Consider the following 11,172-nt stretch of genomic DNA (forward strand, 5'->3'; position numbering starts at 1 on the left):
AGTCTACATATAAGTTAAAATAAGCAGGGTGACAATATACAGCCTTGATGTACTCCTTTTCCTATTTGGAACCAGTCTGTTGTTCCGTGTCCAGTTCTAACTGTTGCCTCTTGACCTGCATACAGATTTCTCAAGAGGCAAGTCAGGTGGTCTGGTATTCCCATTTCTAAGAATTTTCCAGTTTGTTGTGATGCACACAGTCAAAGGCTTTGGCATAGTCAGTAAAGCAGAAATAGATGTTTTGATGGAACTCTCTTGCTTTTTCAATGATCCAGCAGATGTTGGCAATTTGATCTCTGGTTCCTCTGCCTTTTCTAAAACCAGCTTGAACATCTGGAAGTCACAGTTCATGTACTTTTGAAGCCTGGCTTGGAGAATTTTGAGCATTACTTTACTAGCGTGTGAGATGAGTGCAGTTGTATGGTAGTTTGAGCATTCTTTGTGGACATTTTACTAAACATCTCTTTTTCAATAACATGCTTCGACTTCATATATCTTTGTTCTTTTAAGCATTCTTATTCTAAATACAAAATTCCCTATCATGAAATCTAGAATTTCAGATGCCACTGGAAAAGTATAGATATCTATTTCCATGATAAACTCTTACTTTCACCAACAAATTAACAATGTTAGGAAAGATAAAGCTTATATAAACTCTGTATAAAATTAATGTTTATGTTTTTAGATTGTATAGATTTAATTTATAGATTCACATTTTTAAAGCATTATTTATAAAATTCAAAGTCACTTAAATCCTAAAACATTTTGGTGCTAATACTAAAGCCCTATTACATTTATGCAGGGGTTTGTATACTTTGATTCAGTATGCAATGCAAATTGCAGAAGAAATGCAAATTCTACCAGGAAATTAATATATGTTATGTCTCAAATACCCAGTTTTTTTTATTACTAGTAACTGTGTTCATTTCCATGAAAAAACCCCAAAATATTCTTCTAAAATAAATAAGACAAAACAGTAAGTTTTCAGTTTTATTGTACTATTCATGCTTTTTCAAATTTAAATGGAATTTAATATTCTTGAAAAATGAAGGGACTAATGAATACCTCTTTAACCAATGGATGAGGTTTGGAGGAGACGTTGATCACTCTTTAAAATCTGGATTTTTGCTATTAGAAGATTTAAAACTGACTCTTGAAAAAATAAAGACCTTTCAGCCTTTGAGTAGTTAATCCTTTTATCATTTCCTTGGCTTGCAGCCTGCTTCTATCACTCCATTAGTTAAATTTCTTTCTAAATATAAGATTGTGCTTTTAAAAAGAGAGAGCATTTTTAGTTTAATAAGCTTAATCCTTATAATTTTTAACTTCAGAAAAATGATTCACAGCCATTCTGTCTTTTTAGCTGGAAACAGTACATCTAAGCAAAGAACTTAAACATTGGTCTTCATAGTTTTACTAACAGAATGTCTTTTTTCCATTTTTTTAGAAACTTTTTTTTTGGAGGCAGCTTTTCCAGTGTCTTTGGTTTGGCATGCTACGTCGATTCTGCCCTTCTGCACCTCATCTCTCATCAGGACACTGGCCTGTATGAACCTCAACACCAGGGATTCTCATTTCCTGTTGGCCAGTGGAAACCCTAGAAGAAGGTCAGAGGAAGGGAGTGGCAAGAGATGAGGACTTTCACTTCCACTCAACGCTTCAAAGTCACCTTCGGCTGGAAGCATCTCTAGGACCATGTCCTAAGATGCATCCTTCTGGGTTCTGGTGACTTCTCTCCAGGAGCACCCAGCACTGCTAGCTGGAGGTCACTGCCTTGTCCTGCGATTCCGCCACACTCTGCTCATAATTTGTAAATATCATCTTTATTAAACTTTCCCTAAAGAATACTAATTTAATTGTACCACCACTATCTGTTAGGTCTATGACTGTTCCAGCAGTCTTTCCAAAGATTCCTTCTTGAAACATGAGTTTTCTGAAGAATTTTTTTAATTCAATAAGCTTATGTTTGTTTTTAGAGGAATCACAATACTTCTAAGTTCTTTTGGGTGGTCGTAAATCCTTAGGATGTAAAATAAAAGAGCATTTCAGATATTAAAATGTAGTGACTTGCAGTCACACATGTTTAATTTGGTTTCTACTCAATGATTCTTGATTAGGATATATTATTTCAAATACACATAATCCTTTACTATTGCATCCTAAATGATAAAGCCTTCTTTGAAAGGAAAATTTCCCCATTTTTGCTATTTCTAAGTTTTCAAATTTAAGATTCAAAATCTTAAGAAATTAATTTAAATAAAGTAGATTTCTTCTCAGGAGGATTCTTCAGTTTGTTTAATAACAAAGGGTGTCCTTTAGCTTATGGAATGGGTTTTACGTGGTGGGTTTTAAACAATAATTTTTCCCCTCTGACATATCTCCTGCTGATTTTAGACCTTTTGTTACAGTGCCTCCATGGCTTAATTTTGTATTTAGATAATATGGTAGAAGAATTGCTGACATTCAGGGGATTGGAAGCTGAGCAAAGTTGTTTTAGGTAGTCTTGGGGCAGAGTAGGAATTAGAAGCTGGGGATCAAAAAGATGAATGGGTCTTCCCATTGTTAGGGGGAAGAAAGTACACTGTCGGTCTTGCTTTGTGTCTAGAAGCAACGCTTGGTGTTTCATGAGCTTTGCACTTTCTCTTTTATAATTTTAAAAAATATTATTATTATTTAACTTAGTGTTAATTTCCTGTGGTTGGCTGGGGCCTGAACTTATCAATGTAAGGTTTTGGTCTTTTGCCTTTGTAGGTTATTATGATTTTAGCAAACAAAGTATCTACCTGCATTCTCTCCCTTTTCCCTCTCACCACTTGGTGTTCTGCACAGTTTCGTGATCATTCTTGGGTATCTGTGGGAAGAAGTCAAGGATTTTAAAATATCTTTTGTGGGCACCACTTTCCACTGAACCCATGGGACAGTAGTAGTGGACCTAAGACTTACCAGGTGTCACAGAAAGTCATATTTTAACACAATTTCTAATATATTCAAACCTCATCATAAGTCTACAAAGCAGATGCTATTATTTTCATCCCCTTTTTAGAACTTGTAAAAAATTAATAAACATGAACTTCAATTAAACAGAGACAAGAGACCTGAAGGGGAAACTCTCACACCCTAACCACTAAAGCAAACAGGAAGATGGGGCTCAGCCAATGAGAGATGATGACAGCTCAGCCACGGACTTTTTGTTTACCGTAGCTCCCCCAAATTCCTTCCCCCCCACTAAAAGAATTTTGTCCATTTACACAAGGGACTTTCATTTGACTTACTATGGTTGCAGACCCAAAATTGCATTCTTTATTAATCCTGAAAAAAAACTATTTTTGCTAGAGAAATAACTGTCAGTTTATTTATTTTAGGTCAACAAGTTGAAACACAAAGTAATTTGTTCATGGTTTGAACTAAGGCACTCTTGGGTACAGGCTTCCCTGGTGGCTCAGGGGTAAAGAATCCTCTTGCAATGCAGAAGATGAAAGTTCACTACCTGGGTCAGGAAGATCCCCTGGAGAAGGAAATGGCAACCCACTCCAGTATTCTTGCCTGGGCAATCACATGGACAGAGGAGCCTGGTGGGTTACAGTCCATGGGGTCATGAAGAGTCAGAGATGACTGAACAACTAAACCACCACCGCTCTTGGGTACAGAGTCTGTCTGTGACCTCTGTCTGTAATTGGTGAATTTACATGATTTACATTCAAAGTGAAATAATATATCCAACAGGATACAGTGGTATTACTATCTACCACATTTGTTACTATTTTCTCTTTGTTACCCTTGTGTTTTGTTTCTAATTTTGTCTTCCACTCTTTTTTTGCCTTTTGTGGTTTGACTGAGCATTGTATATGATTTAATTTCTCTTCTTAGCATATCAGTTATACTACTTTTTTTTTTTTTTACTATTTTTACACTGAACAAACTTATCTGTGAGATGAATTAAGAATAAGAAACATAACAGATTTCACTTTTACTTTCACTTATTCTTTTTTTCTGTGTACTTCCTTTACTTTTGTAGATCCAAGTTTCTGACCTATATCATTTTTTCTTCTCTCTAAAGAGCTTCTAACATTTCTTTCAAGGATGGGCTAGTGGCAATAAAGTGCCTCAATTTTAATTTGTCTGAGAAGGTCTTTATTTCTGCTTCAGTTGCCAAGGGTAATTTCACAGGATAATTTTCTATATCTTTGATCTTCTGTAGTTTGAAATGATTTGTCTAAGCTTAGAGTTTTTTAATTTAAAATTTTATTGAAAAAAAATTTTAAATATAAATTTATTTTAATTGGAGGTTAATTACTTAACAATATTGTATTGGTTTTGCCATACATCAACATGAATCTGCCACAGGTATACACGTGTTCCCCATCCTGAACCCTCCTCCCTCCTCCCTCCCCATACCATCCCTCTGGGTTGTCCCTGTGCACCAGCCCCAAGCATCCAGTATCGTGCATCGAACCTGGACTGGCGATTCATTTCTTATATGATATTATACATGTTTCAATGCCATTCTCCCAAATCATCCCACCCTTGCCCTCTCCCACAGAGTCCAAAAGACTGTTCTATACATCTGTGTCTCTTTTGCTGTCTCGCATACAGGGTTATCATATCCTCTGTTTTTGAGAAGCTTCTTGGACCTGTGGTTTGGTGTCTGATGTTAACGTGGGGAAATTCTCAATTATTATTATTATTTCATATATTTCTTCTGTTATTTTCTTTGTTCTCCTTTGGATATTCCCATTTCTCATATGTTATACTTCAGCAGTTGTCCCACAGTCTTTGGATGTTCTGCTTTTTCAGTCTGTGTTCTTTTTGCTTGTCAGTTTTCAAGGATTCTACTGCTGTATGCTCTAGCTCAGAGATTCTTTCATCAGCTATGTCCAGTCTCCTAATAGCCCCTCAAAGGCGCTCTTCATTCTGTTGTAGTGGTTTTTATCTCTAGCATTTCTTTTTGTTTTTTTCTTGTATCCCCATCTGCTTACATTGCCCATCTGTTCTTGCATGCTGTCTACATTTTCCATTAGAGCCCTTAGTATATCATCTTAACTGTTTTAAATTCCTAGTCTGATAATTCCAGCATCTCTGCCATGTCTGGTTCTGATTCTTGTTCTGTTTCTTCTAATTGTGTTTTATGTCTTTTGATACACATTGTAATATTTTGTTGATAGCCAGGCATGATGACTGGTTACAAGGTACTCTTGTAAATAGGCCTTTAGTCGTGGGGTGGTCAGGTGTGGGTGAAGAATTTGCTAGTCGGATAATTATGTCTCAGTCTTTTAGGGATGCTATGCCTGTGAACTGTGAACTTCACAAGTGTTTTTAATACTTTTTCTGCTTCTTAAGTGGAAGAGAATGGCTAAAACAGGCAGGAGTTGGGTGTTTCCCTCCTCCCACACGCAAGTCAGGAGCCTGCTGGAGTGGGTATTTACCTTCCCCCAGGTGAGTCAGATTCTGATAAGAACCAGAAAGTTGGTCCGAAGTTAACTAGCTTCCCCTGTGGGCAAGTCTTAAGGAGACCAGAGTGCTTTCGGGTAATTCAAAATGGCTCCTCTCTCTTTGTTCTGCAGTTATTGTGAGAGGATTTTTCTCAGCGATTTCCTGTGTGAATCTGGTCTAGACCCTGGAAGGAAATCCCCAGGGTTGTGGGGGTCCCCCTCTGCCTGAGTCCCCCTGGAGTTTGTCAATAGAGTTGTCCACATTGAGCCTGCGGCAGTTCGTCGATTACAGTTCTTGTTTCCCTACGTTGACGCTGGTCCCTGTGGTGGCTTCTGCTTGTTCCCCTCTGCTTGGATAAGTTGTTCCCTTCTGTAGTTACCTGTTGGTTTGTTCATCCTCATGGGCAGCAGTTTGGTTTGTTTCTTTACCTCATACGGAGTCTAAAATAGTTGATATTTTCATTCTCTTTATTTATTTATTTTTCACTTGATTTAGGATAGAACGGGGGTTTCTGAGTTCCTTACATGCAGAACCAGAAATGGGAAAGCCCCCTTTATATACTTTTAAATATTTCATTCTTGGTTTGGTTAAATATGTAACCAATTTGTTTCTTAGTAACCCATGATCCTATCTTAAATAACTGTAAAGCTGTTATATTCCAAAAGAAGAAAAAAAAGTATACAGAAAAGCAAATTATATATATTCTTACATCTCTGATATTTTACAAGCCCCAAAATCTAATTCCCCAGAGAATATCCTTTGTGACTAAAACCACCTTAAAGGGCCCCTGGAAAATAAAAAAGATTTGTTCTTTCACCTTGTAAAAAGAAAGGTGTTAGATACCATTAAGGGCTTGCATGGAAAATGTCATGTCTTTAGGTTAAATTGATATAGGTAAAATATTATTAATATAAATCAGAAATTGTAAGTTGTATGGAAATCTAAAGGATTGTCAAAGCTCTTGTTAACTTGTTTGTGTCAGAAGCCTAATGCTTGAAATTAGATAGTATTGTGCCATCAGGTATAAGTTTATTTATTTTGTAATTTTGATGACAACTTTTCTTCTTTAGTTTGAATCAAGTATCTTCTAGGATAATGGTTTTCAGCTGGGGTTACACATCCCTTACCTATGGAGTTTTATTAATATGCAGACTTAACAGAAGCTCTTGATTATCTTGATGTATTAATAATATATTCTAGTGATAAATCAGTATAGTAATGGCATATAACCTAATGATATTATATATTTTATCTGAGATCTTTTTCCTCTGTAAAAATTATATTCACCCATTTTTATATATTAGATATAGTATGTAGTCTTCTGAAATCCATTTCTTGGATTGATTTCGTTTTGCACACTTGAGAAGTAACCACATTTCCATGCTGCCTTCTTTTCTTAATGAGCCCACATCAAGTCTTTCACTTTTGAAAATTATCAGCAAAATATAACCATAGCCATTTTACTGTTTTAAATAGTTTTAACCAACTATTTTTTACTATGGCCAAAAGCCCTCATGTATACAAAGCTTGGCATATTGTGAAGCCATAGAAATACTCTCTAGAATCACTATTGGAGCATGCTATTAATGCTTCACCCATTCCTCAGTTCTGCAGTGTAATCCCCTAGTCCCTATTCTGGAGCCTGATTTTTTATTTTTTTTGCCTGATATAAATCTTGGAGACTAGCTTCTGCCTTACACTCATAAACTGGAAGAAAAGACTTTTTCTATATTCCAACTTGAGAGAAGACTGAATATGAATCAATGATATACTGGCCAATAAATAATTGTCTCACTCTACCACTAATTGATTTATCAATTAGAGCAACAGAGAAAACCTAGTTTTTGGAGGCAGTTTAATTCTCCAGATCTTCAAGCTTAGCCCAGGAGGAGTGGGTAGATAAGGTCCATTATATTACTTGAGAGGCCAGCCAACCACTATTTCCTGAAATTTCACATTTGATAATTCATCAGTTGCTATCTTGAAGGTTTTCCTGTTTTCAAGCTCCTTTTACAAACATTTATCCCTGAAGGAAGCAATGATTTAAAACCATTTGAGAAAGGTCACTGACAGCTCTGTGAGACCAAGATAGGGTCCATAAAGGCAGAGAGAAAAACCTGATAGGGAACTGAGAATAAAAGTTACTTTTACCAAGTTCAAAATTTGCTCGCATTCTGATACTTTTGATTGAAAAGGGGATGTTTAATTGAATTACATAATTATAGTATCATGGCATTTTAATTCTGAAAAGAACCTTAAGTATGAGTAGTCCTACCCTTTCATTTTAAAAATGAGGAAGAGTTCCATTAATTAAAATATTGCAATTCAACTCATAGGAAAAGAACATTTCTATATTTATTACTGCTCAAGCATAACCAAAAATGCTCCTTAGAAAGTAAATTTGTGATCAAAATAGTGACCCAAATTGTTTTTTGTAGAGTAGTAACTGTGAACTGTGGTAAAACTGAAACTCTATCTTATCAGCAAAATGATATTTTATTTATTAGGACAGCAGTTTTGGGCAGCGCAGAGAGACTAGATTTGGTTAGTTCACAGGACAGGAATATTAGCTGTCTGATAGGCATGCTTTAGGATTTAATTATTCAATCAACTTTCTTAGAATAATGCAACAAGCTCACTTTGGGAATTAAACTTGAGATGAAAGAGAGAAAGAAAAGAACTTTAGCTCTTATAATGTAGCAGTATTTTATCCTACTTATTTATTTTGTGTTAAATTCCTGGCTTTCTGCAAACTGAGAGAAGCAAAGTAGTGTTATCAGAACTTCAAAGGGCCATCAAAGGATGCACCATTAACTGTGGGCAGAATGACAACAAAGATGTAGAGAAATGCACTCGATTGCAATTTCCTGAGTGACATAAAATTGTATAAAGTAAGCTTGGAGCCCAAAACAAGCAGTGAAACTGCTTCCCTCATAGCTCAGTTGGTAAAGAATCTGCCTGCAATGAAGGAGATGCCGGTTCAATTCCTGGGTCAGAAAGATCCCCTGGAGAAGGGAAAGGCTACCCAAACCATTATTCTGGCCTGGAGAATACCTTGGACTATACAGTCCATAGGGTTGCAAAGAGTCGGACATGACTGAGCAATTTTCACTTCACTAATTCATTAGAAAGTGTTATACCTGCAACTGGGCACTTCATGATACAGTTTACCAACCAGTAAGGCATGTACTCAAAACAGTAGTCAAAGTCACAATATATACACAGATCCAGCAAAGCTGCAGTACCTTTAAAAGGGCTATAGCTAGAAAATATGATGATAAAATTAACCTGATATGTAGATGATACCAACCACTAAGCTCGCTTCATAAATAAACAGCAATCTTGCTGAGTTCAATAGGATGAAGCTAACAAATGTGTAGAGGAGATGGTGCAATCCCTGAATCTGTTTCATGGTAACATCCCTGTCCACTGTGTCTCTCCACCCATAGGCTACACCTATGCTGCTGGTGATAAACCCAGTGTGTTACACCCCTAATTCAATGGCATGACCAGTGACTTCTGGCCTCTATACAGGATAGCTTATAACACTCTTTGGAGAATTGGAACTTGGGAAAGTGAGAAATTGACTAGTCATAGTCAGTTGAAGTCATAACAATGTGCAAACTTAAGTGATAAGGAAGAGGTTGATATAATAAAAGGAACAGAGTCAACAGGTAGAAAGAAGTTGTGCCATCATGAAAAAGATTATTTTTTTGGCTTTCAAGAGTACAGGGTTCTTGCCAGATTTTCAATTCATACTTTAGATGGGAGATGTGTGGCAATATGGAGTTCCTGGTCTTGAATTTCCTTCTATCTGACTCACTTCTTCCCTTAATTCCTTGCCCAAATCCCCTTTTCTCTCTATGCTAAGGTAATTAAGTGAATGTCTATGCTCTTACACTGAACAGAGCTCCATGTAGTTCAAATACAAATGGGAACAGCATTATAAGAAGAGAGAAATACCGAAGCTCATGATTGCATCAAAGACAACTGATGCCTTTTGGTTTAACTAGATGGTTTCTTTCATTCTATGTTTGACTTTTTCAGAAACTTTACAAAACTTTATATTTTGCTACAGAGTTCTGGAATTTCAAACCAATACTGGCATCAAATACCTTCTAGTAGTTAATAAAGTTATCTTAATATGTGTTATTTAAGAAATAGAAGCAAGTTGCAGTGGATCTGCAATTTTAAACAAATCTGTTTAAGAACCGCATATGCTTAACATTTTACCAAATCTACTATAACACAGATAGAAAATCAAGTTAGATACTTTGGAGTGGGGAAACAGATCTTTATTGAGTCACCTTCCTAGATCCATACCTAGAAATTAGTTTCAGATTACCTAGAAAGGTGATAGGAACTTTAGCTTGCAGACATTTACTGTATATTAAAACGTGCAAAGAAATAGAGGAAAATAACAGAATGGGAAAGACTAGAGATCTCTTCAAGAAAATTAGAGATACCAAGGGAACATTTCATGCAAAGATAGGCTCGATAAAGGACAGAAATGGTAGGGACCTAACAGAAGCAGAAGATATTAAGAAGAGGTGGCAAGAATACACAGAAGAACTATACAAAAAAGATCTTCATGACCCAGATAATCATGATGGTGTGATCACTCACCTAGAGCCAGATATCCTGGAATGTGAAGTCAAGTGGGCCTTAGAAAGCATCACTATGAACAAAGCTAGTGGAGGTGATGGAATTCCAGTGGAGCTATTTCAAATCCTGAAAGATGATGCTGTTATGCCAGCAAATTTGGAAAACTCAGCAGTGGCCACAGGACTGGAAAAGGTCAGTTTTCATTCCAATCCCAAAGAAAGGCAATGCCAAAGAATGCTCAAACTACCTGCATTTGCACTCATTTCACATGCTAGTAAAGTAATGCTCAAAATTCTCCAAGCCAGGCTTCAGCAATACATGAACTGTGAAATTCCAGATGTTCAAGCTGGTTTTAGAAAAGGCAGGGGAACCAGAGACCAAATTGCCAACATCCCCTGGATCATGGAAAAAGCAAGAGAGTTCCAGAAAAACATCGATTTCTGCTTTATTGACTATGCCAAAGCCTTTGACTGTGTGGATCATAATAAACTGTGGAAAATTCTGAAAGAGATGGGAATACCACACCGCCTGACCTGCCTCTTGAGAAACTTGTATGCAGGTCAGGAAGTTCCACGGGACGTGGAACAACAGACTGGTTCCAAATAGGAAAAGGAGTATGTCAAGGTTGTATATTGTCACCCTGCTCATTTAACTTCTATGCAGAGTACATCATGAGAAACACTGGGCTGGAAGAAGCACAAGCTGGAATAAAGATTTCCAGGAGAAATATCAATAACCTCAGATATGTAGATAACACCACCCTTATGGCAGAAAGTGAAGAGGACCTAAAAAGCCTCTTGATGAAAGTGAAAGTGGAGAGAGAAAAAGTTGGCTTAAAGCTCAACATTCAGAAAACAAAGATCATGGCATCTGGTCCCATCACTTCATGGGAAATAGATGGGGAAACAGTGGAAACAGTGTCAGACTTTATTTTTTGGGGCTCGAAAATCTGCAGATGGTGTCTGCAGCCATGAAATTAAAAGACGCTTACTCCTTGGAAGGAAAGTTATGACCAACCTAGATAGCATATTGAAAAGCAGAGACATTACTTTGCCAACAAATGTCCATCTAGTCAAGGCTATGGTTTTTCCAGTGGTCATGTATGGATGTGAGAGTTGGACTGTGAAGAAAGCTGAG

The sequence above is a fragment of the Bison bison genome, unplaced genomic scaffold, assembly GCF_000754665.1.
Source record: "Bison bison bison isolate TAMUID 2011002044 unplaced genomic scaffold, Bison_UMD1.0 scf7180017864360, whole genome shotgun sequence".
Lineage (NCBI taxonomy): Eukaryota > Metazoa > Chordata > Mammalia > Artiodactyla > Bovidae > Bison > Bison bison.